This window comes from Cervus canadensis, chromosome 29, assembly GCF_019320065.1.
Source record: "Cervus canadensis isolate Bull #8, Minnesota chromosome 29, ASM1932006v1, whole genome shotgun sequence".
NCBI lineage: Eukaryota > Metazoa > Chordata > Mammalia > Artiodactyla > Cervidae > Cervus > Cervus canadensis.
The window spans coordinates 9,493,935-9,513,585 of NC_057414.1; positions in this window are offsets into that span (position 1 = coordinate 9,493,935).

Consider the following 19,651-nt stretch of genomic DNA (forward strand, 5'->3'; position numbering starts at 1 on the left):
CACTATTTACAGTATTCAAGACATGGAAGTAACGTAACTGCCCATCAACAGATGAATGGATAAACAAAATGTGATTATACACCACGTGGAATGGAATGAGTAAAGGAATATTACTCAGATATAAAAAATGAAATAACGCCATCTGTGGCAATGTTGGACCTAAAGATTATTATACTAAGTGAAGTAAGACAGACTAAGAAAGACAAACATCATGATATTGCTTTTATGTGGACTTCTTGGGTGGTTCAGTGGTAAAGAAGCCACCTGCCAATTCAGGAGACGTGGCTCGATCTCTGGGTCGGGAAGATCCCCTGGAGAAGGAAATGGCAGCCCACTCCAGTATTCTTGCCTGGGAGATCCCATGGACAGAGGAGCCTGGTGGGCTACAGTCCATGTGGTCACAAGAATCCAACACAACTCAGCAACAAAACAACAGCAAAAAATAATACAAATGAGCTTATTTACAAAGCAGAACGAGACTCACAGACACAGGAAACAAACTTAACGGTAACCAGAGGGGGAAGGAGGAAGAAGGGACAAATTAGGGATTTGGAATTAAAATATACACCCTACTGCTTGTAAAATCACTGGAGGAGGAAATAGCAGCCCACTCCAATATTCTTACCTGGAGAATCCCATGGACAGAGGAGCCTGGTGGGCTACAGTCCACGGGGTCGCAAAGAGTCAGACACGACTGAGCAACTAAAGGACAATGACATGTAAAATAGATAATCAACAAGGACCTACTGTATAGCATAGAGAACTATACTCAATATGTTGTAATAACCCACATATATATATATATATATATATATATATATATATATATATATTCACTTAGCTGTATACCTAAAACTAACACAACATTGTATATCAACTTTGTTTCAATAAACATTTTAAAAAAAGAAACTCAAGATCACAGAGCTGGGAAGAGAGAGACCTGGGATTTCAAGTCGGACAGCATGACATCAAAGTCCACGCTTTGAAATAGTGCACCCACTGCCTGTATGAGGCAGAGAACCCTGTGGGGTTTGAAGTTACACATGAGTTCAAATCCCTACTCCAGCTCTTACTAATTGTGTGGCCTTGGGCAAAACAGTTAATCATCCTGAGCCTGCTTCTCATTGAAGAGATAGGAAGGCAATGATGTCTCCCTTGCAGGGGGTTATGACATTTAAGGAAGGCAGCATGTGCAGCAGGTAGATGCTAGTCTTGTAGCTGATACTCACTGCTGCTGCTGCTGCTAAGTCGCTTCAGTCGTGTCTGACTCTGTGCGACCCCATAGACGGCAGCCCACCAGGCTCCTCCATCCCTGGGATTCTCCAGGCAAGAACACTGGAGTCGGTTGCCATTTCCTTCTCCACTGATACTCACTAGAAGATAACTAACGTGACTACACACAGCCAATCTAAAATCCACTCCTGGGTCCTGACGTGGTTGAGATTTTACAAGCCTTGATGGCTTGTAATTGAGAAATATGCATCTGTGACAGGTAATCAATATGCTCATTTGGCAGCCAGGTTCCAGATGAAATAAAGCTAAACGATGATGCAATTAGAATATACAAACAAATCCCCCGAAGAAGCCAAACAGACTTGACTGCCTTCTCCATCCTAATCATGTCCTCGTGTTCAGAATGCATCTGGAAAGCATTTTTTGTTGATGAATCTGGATCCGGCTGCCTAAAGAAGGTTTCTTTCGCTCATTGACTGCTTCCTTAATGCACTCTCTTCTTGGAGCTCGATGTCCCGGTGCCCAGCGGTAGGTAGCACACAGGTCCGACTCCCTACGCGTGAAGGACGTGTTGCACCTCGCTGACAGCCAGCCTCCCCTGAAATGCACTTCGCTGCTTCTTTTCTCCTTGTCAGACAGAATGACAATGGCTGGTGATTTTCATGAGGAGACAGTCCAGGAGGCAGGGTCCCAGCAGTCTCTGGCTAATGTTTCTAAAACAAGTCTTGCTCCTCTCTTTTGCTGGAGTCTGTGAATTCCTAAACAACAAGGCCGTGTTTATGGTCACCCTCACACTAACCTTCTCTACTTTCTCTTCTGATATTCAAAACTGCAGCTTATAAACTTGACAGTGTAACCTAACTAGAATGCCAGTGAGCATAAATCATAACATCAGTGTCTGGCTCTTTGCAACCCCATGAACTGTAGCCTGCCAGGCTCCTTTGTCCATGGAATTCTCTAGGCCAGAATACTGGAGTGGGTAGCCATTCCCTTCTCCAGGGGATCTTCCCAACTCAGGGATCAAATCCAGGTCTCCCACATTGCAGGCAGATTTTTTCTGTCTGAACCACCAGGGAAGACCCAGCTAGCTTTTTAGTCACTCTTGATTCAAGAGATCCCCTACTTATTAGCTCTGCATCTTGGGCAAGTGATGTTAGTTTGTGCCTCAATTTCCTCATTTATTGAAGGAAGGTGATGATTGTACCTGGCATTTGGTTTGAAGCGAAAGATGAAGTGAGATAATATATGTAAAGTTCCCACATCACTGCTGGCACTTGAAACACTCACAGTGCATACTGGCTATGGTTATTATTGCCACCCTAAATTTTGAGTCACATCTTAGAGATGAGGCTAATTTAGGTCAGTTACTTGGTCTGGACAGTACTTTTCTGGATATTGCAAAGAACATGGGCTTTAGACAGATGAACTTGGCTTCAAATTTTGACTCTTCCATTTCTATGTGGCCTTAGGTAAGTTCCCTATCCTCTTTGAGCTTCCGTATTCTTATTTATAAGCTCTGTGAAGAGTGTATGTAAATACAAACATCTCCCCCTAAACTTATAAGTATGTTAGAATTCACAATAGTTACATATTTATGAAGATTCTTGACCAGCCTGCTCTAAGACTGCTTCCAAGGACCAGTGAAAGGACCAGTAAACAGGAAAGGGTCTTCCAGTATCATCCTGTCTAATGCATTCATTTTACAGAGAAAAAAGACTCCAAGGTTCAAGGAAGTTAAGTGACTCATCTAAGTGACATGGCTAGTAAAAGTCTGACCCCAGACAGATAACTCAGTTTACTTACAGTGGTTAATATTCTGTCCCAGTTGGTCAGAGCAAAACAGAGGAACAAAATAAGCAAAAGAGTGAATTCAGATCAAAAATAAAGGTTGAAGGAAACAAGAGAAGAGGAGAGAAGGTAAACGAAGGAAAGTGAGGGGAAAGGAAGAGAGAGAAAAATCATGTGTCTGACATCACTTGGGGCATATGCCAGTCCTGTGATGCAGAGAGTCTCCTAGTGGCCAAGCCAGTGTGAAGGGGTGGTGAAGGTGGCGAGTCTAAGGAGAGATCCCATGGATTCAAATCCCAGCTCTACAACCTAGGAGCTGTGCAGTCTGCACAGAGGGGCTTAACACTTCCATGCTTCTGTTTTCTGACAGCACCTCCTCTGTGGTTGTTGTGAGGACCAAAGAAATCATTGACATAAAATCATTAGTACAGGGCCTAGAGCATAAGGAACATTCAATCCATTGAGCTGTTCTTATTAGTAAACGTGAAGTTGACCTCCTCTCCTTTTTGCTCACTTTTATTCTGAAGTCATTCAGTTTTGTTTCCAGTTAAATAACATGGAGCAAACACTGATAAGGTGTTGGAGGTAATTATAAGAGAAGCAAAAGGCTGCAGAGGAGGGGACTGTAATGGAAAGGAGCTCTAGTGTATATGTAGTGTCTGCTGCGTGCAAGGCAATGTGCAGCTGCTTTGCACATCTGCTTAATCCTTATCACAGGCCTATGGGGCAGGTATCATCACCTTCATTTTACAGATGAAGAAAGTGAAACTCCAAGTCATTAAATCATTTGGCCAAGGCAATTCTGACATAGAAAAGTTCTTTCCTCTTTTTTCCAGGATATAGTGATTGCCTGCCAGGAATTCATAGAATATGTCTGTTTCTAAAAGAACCAGCCTATATCCCAAAATATCTTTAGAAGAAAGATCAAAGAAAACACCTATTACTGGTTTACTTAGCTTTTAGGCAAACTACCACTGTTAGTTGTTTTGACCATTCCCGTGAAGAACTTTCCTGCATTTCCCGTTACTTTACTTCCTTTTATAAACTGTGAATTACTAGATTTAAAAATACACAGTCTCTGAGTTTACATATTTTTCTATTTTTTTTTTTAATCCTAGGATAAACACTATTGCTACTCACAAGAAGATTTGAGTCATAATGTTATTGGACACCAATGGGAATGTCTAATTAAGGTAAAAAATCATATATATACATATATATATATATATGATTAAGTTTTCTTATACTTACTCCAAGTTTGTGTTTGAAGGAGTCTTTTGGTGGTTGGAGGGAGGTGCAGAGCAATGACTGTTGTATCATTTTCTGTTATGCTTTGTCTTGAGCAAAATCTTGTGGATTAGAAATGGCATTCTCAACAGACTTTTTTTTTCGGTAAGGTGCATCACAATTGGTACAGGTGACTCATATTAAATGTGTGGATCTCTTTGGCTTGAATGGGTTGATTTTCTTCTTTGTGAAGCATTGTTTTTAATCTGTGGAGCCAGCCAGAGGAGAAGCCTTTATTTGCAATGCATAGTGAATTTCTGACACTTAGAAAATTCTTATAAATCAGAGTTCCTCTGTTTAAGTTAATTGAAATAGTTATCATTGAACATAGGATGGGCTATGTTTAAGTGAACTTACGTAAATTGTTTGGTATATGGGAGGAAAAACGTCTCCTCTACCCTCTTAGGTATAGTGCTTGGGACTTGCAATTTAAAGTGACAGAAAAAAACAGACTAACAGGAGAAAAATTTGTTGTACACATTCAATCAGTATACACATGGATAATTAATTCAAAGAAGTGATTTTATTTTGGGCTTCTATACTCAACTTCATAGGAAAGGCTCCTATGGGAAGACCAAATAGTTTTCTTTAAGAAAAACAAATGAGTTCTTTTAGGAGAACAAATGGGGGATAAGAAAGTTTGTGATAATGTTGGCTATACAGGTGTGAGTGGCCTTTCCATCTTCTTTTGGGTCATAGAACTCCCCAGGAGAGGAGATTTATGGTAGGTTTACTCTTGGTCTCTCTCCTGGAAGCAGACACACCCTGAAGAGGGAATTGATGGAAATCCTCATTTTCAGACATTTTGCTTTATTCTGATTTTTCCCTTTTTCTGTTAGGTAAGGAAAGCTCTAAGAAGGTTTTTTTCTGAATCTTTTAAATCTCAAATGTCTTCAGCTTAAAATAATCTCTATAGCAACTTTGGTGTTCCTAGTGGGTCCCCTTACAATTTATCAGAAGATATTCCTTTGTTGGTCTTTTATTCTGTTAACCTTTTATAGTCTGTGACCTTTTTGACTTAGGATGGTCAGTATTTTGTATGGTGTATTTGAAAATACAATATCCTATTGTAACAGGAGCTCATGGAGATTATTGTGTGTTCTCTGATTTTTCATATTTCAGCTTTTGATTTAGACTACAACTTATATCTAAGAAAGACAATTCCAAATGAGAGTTTGTTTTATGTCCCTGTAATCTTTCAGATTACAGAGGAGAGAGAAATACTTAAGTGACATGAGCTGATGGGGAATTATTTTTAAAAATCTTGAAAAATAAGGCAGAAGAAGAAACCATCTGAACAATAACATAATCAGACTTCATGAAAAATGAGAACATTCAGCATATAATTGTGAACCAAAGTTATAGCCAGACCACTTCATCTTGCCAAACCTGCATAACCACTGGGGACTAGCTTGGACTGTGACAAGTTCTCTGCACTTGTTATGGAGAGGAGTCTTGCCCTCCACCCCACTCCTATAGCAGCCTCTGCTGCTGTCTGTTTTGTAGCTTTGGTGCCATGCTGAAGTGCACCATGCATCAGACTTTGCATTGCTGATTCCCCTTGCATTGCAATGTCTTTTAGGAATACCACATTGGCAGAATTCCCTTGGTTTATATGTGAGGATCTGACTCAAACCTATGTGTACTAATCTAATAGAAAGTCTTCCACTGAATAGGAAAACACAAAACTCAGGCCTTGAGGAATAAAGGCAAGTTACCACTTTATACCATAAAGAGCAACATAAGAGACCAATTAAGAAAAAGGAGGGCCATTTGTGAAGGAACAAAAAGGAGATGCTTAAGAAGAGAATGGTCCAGGGAGTGTGCAATGTAGGCCACCCTGTGCTTTCTCTAGGATTAACCTCAAGAAGAGACTCTGGCATTCTCTGGGGGAGCATGGAAGGAACAATGAGATGTCCTTTTCTACAAATCAGAGGTCCATAGTCTGTGAGTAGCCATGAAGACAACTTCAGTAGACCCATGAGTCATCCAAAGGATCAGAGAGTGGCCCACAATAAAGGAGGCTTGAAGGGGAAACCCAAGACAGAGAATGAGTCAGAACTTGATGAAGGTTACCCTGCTCCCGTCTCTTCTCCCTCTACCCAACCTTCAAAGGCCATGGAGCATTTTAAGAGGGCAAATGCTGCTGTTTCTCCTCTTGTTCTAAAGTATTCCTCTGTAAAAATTGAATAATACCAGACATTGTCTTTCACATAAAAAATAAACTAATGCAAATACTGTTTTCTCATTTCAAAACTTTCCTCCCCCTCTTTCTCTTGAAACTTTGGGACCTGCTCTTACTCAGCCTTTCCTATGCACCTGCCAGTGACCAAATTAATGAAAATTTGCAAATGATGTCAATGGAAAGACTCTGAAATAGGTGGACATGCTTAGGTCATGATGTATTTTTTTTTTAAATAGATTTGTTTTACCTTGCTCTGGCTTTTTTTTTGTTGCATTTATACACAGCGATCTAGTCATATTTTCTGCTCATAAAAGCCATACCTGGTTCAGATGCTGGGGTTAACTGTGTCTCTGCATTGGGGCTGTGCCGCAATCATGGTATTCTGTGATCCCCAGGTGTTCCGCCACCTGGACGATGTATAGAACCAGGGTCATAATTTCCATATGTGACTCCCACCTGTAGATACAATATTTGTTATTGTTGATTGTGTTTTCCAGAACATCTTTCTATAGCACTTTATTCAGCGTTCTCACATGCCAAGGGTTATATTTGCCTAGGTTTACCAGATGGGGAGCTGAAGTTTGCAAGGTGATAGCCAATAGGCAGCCAAGCCCACTGAGACAAGGTGTGAACTCAAGGGGATTCCAACTCGATGAGTCGGCAAGGATGCTCAGGAGGTGACCCTCCTTTACGAGGAAACTGTCCCCAGCCAGAGGGCAAATGAATAACCTGATGCTTCTCTTACAAATCAGAGGCTGAAAACACTTTGTTGTTGACTAGGTCTAGAAAAGAAACCAGACAGTTGGTCAAAGCCATTTATTAAGTACCCGCCATGTGCCTTAAGAATTCAGGCAGCTGAAACGAAAAGTCTCCAGGCTGATCTTTTGAATCAGAAAGAGCCAGTTTATGGGAGAAAGGCCCCAAGATGTGATTTATGTCAAGAAGCCTTCAAATGAATGAACATGGGTAAGAGTTCTCCACCACAGATATCTGGATGAGAAACCTATGTCTGATTTCATGGAACCACCTTGTCTAGAAGATTAATGCTGGAAATCAGATTTCCCAAAGGCAGGATAGAGAGAGAGATGTTATCTTGGTAATCAAATTGCGGAGCTCCAAGACAACATCCTTGAGAGATAGTCAGGTGTTCAACAATATAAACCAAATAAGACCCTAAGTCTAAAGGGCAAGACTGACCTTTAGAAGCAGAAAGAGGAGGCAGAGCCCAGAGTCAGAAATGGAATGTCTAACACTTATGGAGCACTTACCATTTAAGTACCACACACTGATCAGCATTTACAAATTAGCTCATTTAAATGAGAATGATACTAACAAGCATCCCCATCCTGCGTCTGAGAAAACTGAGGCACAGAGAGCTCAAGTCACTTTCCCAAGGTCACACAGCTAGAAAGCTGTGAAGGTGGGATTTGGACTCGGGCAAAATATGGCTCTAGAAACCATTTTCACAATGGTGGCACTGTATAGTGCCCGTGCAGTTTCAAAGGAACGGGTTCGAACAAATAAGGAGAACCTAGAATGATTCGCCAAAATAAAGTCAAGTCCTTAGCTTGCCTCTCTGGTTGTGTCTGTGTAAGGAAGGCTTGATGGCAGAAGAAGGGTACAGGAAATCAGCCGGGGGTTCGGAATTCTTGGGCGACGGTCCCTTGCCAATTTGGCACTTATTGTAGTCCTGAGTATCAGATGCCCTCTCTGAAGATGCCTGCCTTATTTGCACTTTCTGTCACTGGAGTATCTGTCAGGCAATGTGTCTGGGAGTCATTCCCAGCAGACACATTTGAGGGTAGCATCTACACGGTTCAGACAGAAGCTGAGCCACATCCCCTTCCTGTCTGCCAACATCAGGGTATTCTCGGTGCCAGGCTGGGGCTAGCTCCATGGCCCCGTAGCCGGCAAACAGAAGCCAGGATTCAATCACCTCCAAGCTGGCGCCAAGTGTTCCCGACCTTCAGTCACATTTCCTGGCCTTGTCTGAGGACAGGGTGGGTGGAGGTGAGCCCCCTCTCGCCTTTATGAAACAGAAAGCCTCACAGAGCTCTCTGGCCTGGTTCCCGGGAGACTAAAACATGTTAGAGGAGTCTTTGCGATTCTTGTCCTGGAAAAAAGCTTCTAGAATTGTGACCTGTGGGCAAAATCCTGAAGTCAGACTAGGGAAATAAGACTGACGGACCACTCCCTCCTCACCAAGCCTGACTACATAAGGAACCAAATAACCCCTTTTCCCCCTGCCCCCTGCCAGCTGCCACCCCTTCCCTCCTCTGCATTCAAGGAGGCAATCTTCTTCCCCAGGAATCATCAGGAAAGCACTGGCTGACAGGTAGTGTGATTGCTTCTGATCCCCTTGGTCACATTGTGTAACATCTTAACTCCTAACCTAATCCGATGGATGCAGCTTGACAGGGCGTAGCAGGGGTGCTGGCCCAGCTTCCTGCAGCTCTGCTTAAGACCCCGCCTCCTGCAGGCTGCTGGAGACCCCGGATAGCAGTCACAGCGCTTCAGGGCAGGTTTCTCGATCAAAATAGACACAAGGGCAGCAGCCTGTCCCTAACCATAGGATTAGGTCCTGCCAAATTCCCGTGGCCTTTCCTGATGCCTTATGTCAACGAGGTTCACGATCTTAAGTCAGTATAAGAAAAATAAGTAGTGTGTAGGGGACTGAGGTTGTAGAGGCCCTCAGAAACACATCGTATTCAATCAAATCATTAAATCAACAAAAAAACGGCCATGTCAATGACATCTTAATTATCTTCAGTTTAAAATGGGAGGATCAAACGAGTCGATTCAATGTATCATGTCTTCCACAGGAGCAGCTTTTAGCTTATGTGTTTGTTTTATCCAATGTGGGCAAGTGCATGCAAAGATGAACTTAGTCTTTCTGTGCCAGTGCTCCATCTAGACATCCAGGGCCCTTCTGATTTTATGGCTCAGAGATGATTATGTTGACCTTCTGAGTCCAATACTTGCCCAAGATACAGGTTCAAATCATGTGCTGTCAGCTTCTTGACATCATCCCTCAGTACTTTCCTCCTGCCCCTTGAAGGTATAGCAGGGTAGGTTACTTTCAATTTCCTTTTTCTCGCTCAACACTTATTTGAAAAAGCTATCATTCTTATTCTGCCTCGAAGTGAACTCTAGCTCTGTAATCTAGCCCAGCCCCCAGTGACTTCCCTACAGCTCTGGACTTGTGGGGACCTCGCTTTGAGCCCTTCTCTGACATTTACTAGCTGTGAATTCTTGGGCGGTTTACTTAACCACAGATTGCCTCAGTTCTAGAATCTGAAAACAGGGGAAATACGACTTTAGTTCTGTTGGGTGGTTGTAAGAATTAAGTGACAGTGTATACAAAGTTCTTAGCAAAATGTCAGACACGCAGACTCTGCTCAAAGTTCATCCTGTTTAGGAGTCACGGTTGCTGCGAAGCCAGGCATGGGCTTTGGAAGGAGACTCGTCCACTTTGTATTCCGGACATACTATTTACTACCCACAAGACTTTGAGGAAAGCTACTTCTCTAAACCTTGCTTTCCTCACCTATAATAGGAGGCTAATAGTACAGTAAGTCCTGCCCTAACAGGATAAGTGGGACATGAAAATTCAATCACATAAAACAAGGGGCTACATTTTTGAAATTACGGGGGAAGAGCCTTTTTTTGTCAGCTGGCCAGAAGGGTGGAGGGTTCATCTGGGCAATTTTAACCCGTCAGGCTTCTGATGTGATTTGGCACCCTCTGGTGGCTGGCATCATCCCCTGTAGCTGAAATATTGATGGGGGCTCTTTCACTTTCACTGTCCATGTGGCCTGTCTTGGGTCAGCTTGTTGATCCAGGAGAATGTTGCAGATTCAGGGATCCATCAACTAGTTTCAGAACAAGGCTGACTGACATTTCATTGCCCAATTTTACCTCCATATGCAGAAAATAAAAACTTTATCTGACCCCCGTGTCTGTCTAAAAATGGGGTTGGGCAGAGAATGAGAGCTAATAACCAGTCTTATTATATGAAATTGTATTACCATGGGGTATTTTCGTCATGAAATTATACTGTATCTATCTTTAAATTTTTGTAGAGTTACATGAGATTAAAATATGTCTCAGTCTATATGAGCTGCTATAACAAAATACTGCAGACTGGGTAGCTTATAAACAACAGGATTTGAATTCTCACAGATTCAAAGAATGGGAAGTTCGGGATCAGGGTGCCAATATGCTTGGATGAGGGCCATCTTGCTGGTTCATAACTGGCACCTTTTCAGTGTCCAGACAGGTAAAAGTAGGCTAGTGCTCACTCTGGAGCCTCTTTCATAAGACACTAATTCCTTTCACAAAGGTTCTACACCATGACTTAATGCATCTCCCAAAGCTTCACAGACTATCACCGTCATGTTTGGTAGTTATGATTTCAGCATCCGAATTTGGGAGGACACAAACATTTAGACCATAGCATGCCCTTAATACAGGTTTCCCTGGTGGCCCAGATGGTAAAGTATCTGCCTGCAAAGCAGAAGACCCAGGTTTGATCCCTGGGTTGGGAAGATCCCCTGGAGAAGGGAATGGCAACTCCCTCCAGTATTCTTGCCTGGGAAATCCAATAGACAGAGGAACCTGGCAGACTACAGTCCATGGGGTCTTAGAGAGTCAGACACGTTTGAGTGACTAATACAACATATGCCTTTAATACAGTTCCTGACACATTCTTAATAAATCATAAGAAAAATTATTATTGACAAGTATATAACATATAACTTAAAACAGAGGTTCTTGAAGTTTTTTAGAAAGTATAAAGGAGTAAACTGACATTATATTTAATAAGAACTCCAAGTTGGGAAGAGATTACTGCAATTCTATAATATTAGAATTCATGAAATTTACCACCTAAAATAAATATGTCTATAGCCCATGAAGCAGATTTGAATTGAATACATATGATGAACCCATAGATGCATTGTTCCATCAGGCTAACAGGATGGACACTTCTCGGACCTTCGAAACCTAAGCTTGTGTGCCTCCTTGTTACACATTTAATGTTTGATGTTCACTTTAATAGAATTTCGCCTGGAGAGAACTGTGTGATTTCCCATGCGTCTCTATACCCAGCATGAGCCCTGACTGGCAGACAAGAAGGAGAGCTAGGACTATGGGGAAGATATTGCTTATCATGACCTGTAAAATTTATCCTCATCAGAAGGGGCTGGTACTGTACTGAGTTCCCTGGGACACATTTTTTACTCAAAGGACAACCATTATAAGTTGCTCTTTAAATTCTTTTTTAAATAGTAATTTTAATTCCACTGCATAGCATTGTGCCATGTTCTGTGCTAGGTTCTATAGGCAGAAAGTAGGAAACAGGGCTGGTCCCTAATTGTAAAGAGTTCGTGGTCTTAATGGAAAAAAAAAAAACAAAACATAAACAGACAAGTAGGTGAACAATAATAATACTGAGCAGACTGCAGGTTGGAGGGAAAAGAGCTTAGAGTCAGAGAAACCCACATAAATGTTTGCAGCACTCTCAATGAGATGAGGAAGAAGGGAGGTAGATACCGGCAGTGGCAGCAGAAAGGGAGAGAAGGGGATAAAGAAAGGGGATATTTAAGCTGGGAGCGCAGGGAAGTGTCAGTAAGGGGACAGCTAAGAAGCTCAGAAAATAAAGGCTCTACTTGCCCAAAGAATAGCTTCAAATTTTCCATATCAAATGGCGGCATTTCTCCTACTGTCAGATCAATTTCCAAGGAGTTTAAGCCCCTGGTAGTTCATGTCGGCACCTTTTAAGGCATCTGTGGTGATCAGTTGCCTGATCATTAAGAAACAAGCTACTGATTGAATGCATTTGTTTGTGGGTTTTTTTTTCCTTCATGTCATTTTATTTCTTTCCTTTTTGGCCTCAAAGTGCTTTCGAAGTTAGAAGGAAGCTGTGAGTCATATGCCGCTTAGCTAGGGAGGCTGGAGGTGGGTGGTGCCATTACCAGCTGATAGAAAATCAGGTTATAAGTCTTGTTTCCCAGTGTCTCCATGATGTGACATTAGGAGATGATGACTGCGATTATGGGGAGACATTTGTTCCAATGATGTTCATAAATACACTTTGTTAGGCAGTTATGTCGAATTGTCTGCTTTTCCCTCCCTCTCTGGGAGCCGTCTGCTTCTCAGTGGCTTGATTTCTCTCTCTGAAATAGGACTGTGCTATCCGAGAATCTGGAAGTCATGTGTGAGATATGGAATATTAAATCTACCAGTGCTATTTGTGTAGGAAGGAAAGGCAAATGCAAGTGGAGAGGGAGGGAGCCCAGAGGGAATTCTAAGCCTGTAAGACAGCCTTTGCTTTTCAGTTGAACACTGGGCCTGGCAGAGAGAGAGAGGGCCATTCTAGGCTGGCAGAATAGAGAATTGGTCATTGAAGGGTTGACAAGAATCTTTCCTTCCAGGGGTATGTTCCTGTATTTTGGATCAGTCGAGGTAGTGGATTCATGCTTATTGGGGTTCACAAAGAGCTGTGGAGAAGAAAACCAGTGAGATTAATGATCCTGGCTCTGTGGTTCTAGATGCTCTGAGCTTCACTTTATTTTTGAGATGAGACTGCTATTAGTCCCGCAGCAAGACTGCTAGAAGATAAAATCACGTGGAACGTTTCTAGCCTGCAAACTTCAGGCATTAACTGACCTGGCTCACAGGATGTCAGCTCCCTTCCACACATCTGTCCTCCTCTCTGTGAAGGCCTGGTGCATGAGAGATGGGGTTCTGTCACAGTGCAAACAAGCTCCATAGTGAAACCTACTTAGTTCACTGAAACACACCTAGGTGGGTACGGGACTCCCGAGGGATCTTGTTAAAATTCAGATTCATACTTAGTTAGTTGGCTTGCTTACTTAGCTTACTTACTTACTTCCTTACTTACTTAGCTCTTCAGTGTGGCCTGAGAGTCTGCGTTTCTAACTAGCTCCCAGGTGATAGCGATGTTGGTGGTTCCTGGACCATACATTAGGATTAAGAACTGGCTCAAACTGGCTAACCATATGGCACAGGAAGAGGACAAGGAGAAAAGTCTCCTGCTGCTGAGTCTGGCCTTAAAGGAGAGCTGGGCCATTAAGGACACAGTGTCCAAAGACCATTTCCAGCCAAACCAGGTGTGGTGTGCACAGAAAAGGAAATCCCGTGCTATCTGTGAGACATGGTTGATGTCAGACTCAATATGAGCTTGAAGCAGGAAAACCTGTGTAACTGTCTCTATGTGCAAAATCTCAGTGGCTACTGATTGCCCTTACATTAAAGTTCAAATTCCTCAGTATATACTTATTCTGAAGATGGAAGCAATCCCGTGTTGTATGTCTTTCTCTCTGTAACTGAGAGACCTTTGGGAGCTGAATCTTTGTTTTTAAATCATCACCATTTTCTTGGAACTTAGCACAGTGCTGGAATGTGGCAGTCAACTCAGAAAATTCTCCTGAAGTGAGACTGAAGGGTGGTGGTAAGAAACGGGATGGGATGCTTACAGCCGCTCTGGGAAGCCACCGGGGAACAGGAAGGGACTTTAACCAAGAGGTCCTGGGACTAGATCAGGGAGGAGCCTCCTCTGAGAAGAGGGCTATGCACCAAGCAAGGAAAATCTGCCTGCATACGGTGTAACATGGGTTGCGGGGCCATTGTAGGTGAGGAGGGATCCAAGTCTTGTAGATGAACTCATCCCTGGGGAGAGAAGAGAGAAACTATTCAGCTTCTTTAAGAAAATATACCTTTTCCCTCCCACAGGCCCTACCCTCATTTAGGGAAGCATAGTAAGTAGTTAAGATCAGCGTTGAATTCTTGAGATTCTGCTTAGCATTTAGAGCAGGAAGAAATAAACTAGACTTTTATCCACTTACGGAAAAGTTGCATTAAAAAAAAAAGAAGAGAAGAGATGCTCCCTCTTCTATATGAAGTCCACTTTCTCTGAGCCCAAGACTCACCTCCTCTGTCCTGCTTTCTCCAAGATCATCGTCCATGGCTAGTTTTCCAGGTGTACAAACTCAGTCTCTTTGTTCCTCAGTTTGTAGTTGAAAAAGCAACAGCCACTTTCTATAGATAAGGCTTTACCTGAGGTGCTTTGCCAGCATTATTTTGTTTAAGCAGTTCATGTTAGCAATTGATGGAAAACATTTGTATTCCAACAAGGTAGGAAAATGGACTCTAGACATGAATCCGGGCCTTATCGTGTATGAGCAATGAAAACTGGGGACTTAGACTCTCTGTGCATCTTACAAAAATATTGCTATGGTTTATGTCAAGGAGTGTTCTGCCTGTGTTTTCCTCTAGGAATTTTATGATATCTGATCTTACATTTAGATAAAAGACCTATATGTGGCACTAGAATTTTTTAAAAAATTTTATTCTTTTACATGTAGCTGTCCATATCATTTATACCCATATCATACTCTTTTTATCACCATTGCTTTATAGTACAGTCTGAGGTCAGGGAGCATGGTTCCTCCAGCCCTTTCCCTCTGTCTCAAGATTGTTTTGATTATTCAGGATGCTTTTTGTTTCCGTACTAATTTTAAAATTATTTTTTCTAGTTCTGTGAAAAACGTCCTTGGTATTTTGATAGGCGTTACATTGAATCAGTAGATTGCCTTGGGTAGTATGGCCATTTTAACAGCATCAGTTCTTGCCGTCTGCGAACATGTTATATCTTTCTATATGTTTGTGTTGTCTTCTTTATTCTTTATTCAGTGTCTTTATTTCTTTATTCAGTGTCTTTCTTTATTCAGTGTCTAATTATTTTCCAAGTGTAGGTCTTTTACCTCCCTAGGTAGGTTTATTTATAGTTTATCATTTCTTTATCATTTCTTTTTCTGATCATTTGTTGTTAGTATGTAGAAATGCAACAGATTTCTGTGTATTGATTTTGTATTCTGCAACTTTACCAAGTCAACTGATGAGCTCTAGTTGTTTTCTGGTGGTGTCTAATTGTTGATTTTTATCTTATACACATGAACATGGGTACTTAGAAGGGGTAAGCCACTTGTCAAAAATCACTCTAAGGGTAAGCAGAAGTTCCCAGCATGAGCCTGGTTTCTGTTTTAGTTATTTGTCTTTTTAATAATGTTTTTTGTTATTTCTGCCAGTTTTGTTTTACAAATGAAAGTTTTATCAGCCTTTTCTTAGATTTTGAAATTAAAACAAATCAAATCAAATTTAAATTATTGTTGAAATATTGATTAGAATTGTATAACATTTATACATTAAAATAAAAACTGGAAGACTTAATAACAGTTTTCTTATTTATACACTCATCTCTTCTTTAAAACAAAATGTCTACTTCCTCCATGCCAAGTAATATTCTGGGTACAATTGATAGAGAAATGAACAAACTATAACCCATGCCCTCAAGCACTTTATCCGTGTAAGGGGTAAACAGATATATAAATAAACATCTTATCATTGACTTTGTTTACTATAGTCATTTATAGAAAATGTTTTATTAATTTAATTTTATTTTATTCTAACAAATATAATCTGACTTATAAAATGCCCTTGATGTATAGTCTGCACATAATAGAGATTCACATTTTATCTAAAATCCTTGGGGCCAGATATATCTTATAATTCAGAATTTTGAATGACAATATGTTGCATATCCTATATATTACATAACACCCCCAATAGAACCTTGGGAAGAAGCATATTAATAAAACATAGTAATATTTCTGCAACAGTATAGTCACCCTAAATGTCTTTATAGAAGTGTAAATCAGATTTTGCATCAAATGAGTAATATAAAATGTTTAGTTTTCAGAGTATTTTGGATATCAGATTTGCAAGCAAAGCTTATAGGTCTTATAATGATTCTTTTCTTTCTTTTAATATGTATTAGTTTTACTTCTTTGTTTGCTAATTGTACTAGCTAGACCTATTTAAGTAATATTAAATGAGGGTGGGCAGAGTGGATAAACTTGTTTTATTTCTAATTTAGAGATCTGTGTCTTGTGTCCACTAGTAAAGAATCACTTAGTTGAGAGTCTAAAATGGGAATGTTCATTATATTAAGAAGGAATTATTTTATTCTACACTGAAAAATGAAAATGTTATTAAATTTCATCAAATGTATTCAGGGAATATTAAAATAATCATCTGCCTTTCTTTTTATTATCCTACTGATAAATTTCTATTGCATTTTTCAATTTTCTTATATTGAAACTGGGCTTATTCCTATTGGATTATTGAATCAGCAATGTTAGATTGTTAAACTCTACTTTAAATTAGTTAATTTCCAAGCTTGAATCTATGTTCGTGGTTTAGATGATTTTGTTTGCCTTTCATTTTTGCATAGTATCTTATCACCTTTGGGAATCAGGATCAAATCTGTCTTGTGGAATGAATTGGATAGTTTCTCTCTCTCCTACTGTCTATAATAAATTATGATGAATGTATTAGATATTTTTGAATGCTTGAATTAAATCACCATTAAATCTCTCTGGATCTAATGTGTTTTAGACAAACAGTTTTTAAAGAGCTTTCTATGATTCTTCCTCAGTTATTAGTCTGTTCTTACTTTCTGGTTCTTCTGTACCTTTCTAAACTTGATTATTTCTTATTAGATTGAGAAGATTAGAAGTCAATGGAGGACGTGTGTTTATCCTGCCCAGCTGTGAATGCATGTGTCTTTACATTGCAGAATGAATGAGGGTTTATCTTTTCTTTTTTAATTTTTTTTTTTAACTTGGGACTTCATTATCAAAGATATTTGATTTGGGTCCAAATGTTCATCAATTTATCTTTCACTGTGCTATCTCTGAAATTATGCTTTTAAGAACAATTAGTTTCCCAGAAAATCACATCCAGAAAGAACGTGAGAGATTATCTGGTCTTGTCTATGATTTTAGAAATGAGAAAACTGAATTGTCAGCTGGTAAAATAATTTGCAAAGTTAAAGAGTCAGGAACAAAACAAAGCTCAACTTAGCTAATAGATTGTCTTTTTAAAATAAACATACATGTTTTATACACCACCATACATGTATTTTACTTCCTTACTGATGTCAGAACCACCACCCACTCCTGGCTTCCAAGTATTATGCCCTCCACGCTGTGTGGATTGGTATCCAAGAGCATCATGTTATCCAGGGGCCTATTGGATATGGTTGCCAAGTTTCTAGGAATGTGTCATCAAATCAATAAAGTTCTTAGACTTCACATACTATGGAATGAAAGATAAGAGCTATCCCAAACACTGTCAGTGATCCTTTATTCTTTCTTCAGTTTACATATATTCACTATGAAGCATTGCCCAAAACCCAACTGAGGGTGTTACTTATTTGTTTTATTATTCATATGAAAACTGTTGTTCAGTTGCTAAGTCATGTCTGGCACTTTGTGACCCCATGGACTGCAGCATGCCAGGCTTCTCTGACCTCCACTGTCTCCTGGAGTTTGCTTACATATATGTCCATTGAGTCAGTGATGCTATTGAACCCTGTTCTCCTTTTGACTTCAATCTTTCCCAGCATTGGAGTCTTTTCCAATGAGTCAGCCCTTCCCATCAAGTGGCCAAAATACTGGAGTGTCCTTCAGCTTCAGCATCAGTCCTTCCAATGAATGTTCATGGTTGATTTCCTTTACAATTGACTGATTTGATCTCCTTGCAGTCCAAGGGACTCTCAAGAGTCTTCTCCAGCACCACAATTCAAAAGCACTAATTCTCACCATTCAACCTTCTTTATGGTCCAACTCACATCCCTACATGACTACTGCAAAAACCATAGTTTTGACTGTATGGCAAAATGATGTCTCTGCTTTTTAATATGCTGTCTAGGTTTGTCATAGCACGCCTTCCAAGGAGCAAAACATCTTTAATTTCATGGCTGCAGTCATCATCTGCAGTGATTTTGGAGCCCAAGAAAATAAAATCTGTCACTGCTTCCACTTTTTCCCTTTCTATTTGCCATGAAGTGATGGGACCAGATGCCATGATCTTAGTTTCTTGAATGTTGAGTTTCACGTCAGCTTTTTCATTCTTGTCTTTCACCCGCATCAAGAGGCTCTTTAGTTCCTCTTCACTTTCTGGCATTAGAGTGGTATCTTCTGCATATCTGAGGTTGTTGATATTTCTCCTGGCAATCTTGATTCCAGCTTTCGATTCATCCAGCTCGGCATTTCACATGATGTATGCAGCATAGAAGTTAAATAAGCAGGGTGACAGTATACAGCCTTGTTGTACTCCTTTCCCAATTTGGAACCAGTCAGTTGTTCCATGTCTGGTCCCAACTGTTGCTTCTTGACCTGCATACAGGTTTCTCAGGAGACAGGTAAGGTGGTCCTATCTCTTTAGGAAATTTCCACAGTTTGTTGTGATCCACACAGTCAAACGTTTTAACATAGTCAGTGAAGCAAAAGTAGGTGTTTCTCTGGAACTTGCTTGCTTTCTCCATGATCCAATGAATATGAAAATTAGCAAAACTTTAAACAGTGACTTGAAAGAGTGAGAAGTAGATTATGCATAGGTAAAGATCAATCACATTGATTTTTGGACTTTCCCTGGTGGCTTAGATAGTAAAGAATCTGCCTGCAATGCAGGAGACCCAGGTTCAATCCCTGAGTTGGGAAGAGCCTCTGGAGAAGGGAATAGCAATCCACTCCAGTATTCTTGCCTGGAGAATTCCAGGGACAGAGAGGCTTATGGGCTACAGTCCATAGGGTTGCACAAGAGTCAGACATGACTGAGTGACTTACACACTTTTTTCTAAAGATCAATCCCATTGATTTTTGAAGATGGCTGTTTGTGTTCTACTGGATGATCAGTCCCTGCCATTCTGCAGCTAAAACCTGCAAGATCATGCCACAGCCAAAGTAAATGTCGGTTTTGGTTCTCACCCTCACCTGTATTCATAGACACAAGCAGCACTTTACTACATGAACCTTTAGGTATAGAAAACCAGTTAGTGAGTTAATCTGATTCTTCAAGAGCTAGACTTAATGAAACATATTATAATGGCATCCACCTGAGACCTGTTTAAAGAATTTTTGTTTTTAAGTTTTCTTGTTCAGTGCAAATCACTATGGCTGTCCTTTCATACATGCTGAGTATACAAAATAATAGTAACACGAATTACATTCACAATGCTCAATATCAAGATTGCCAGAAATAGAGGTGCTCATCTCCTGTCCCACGGATCTG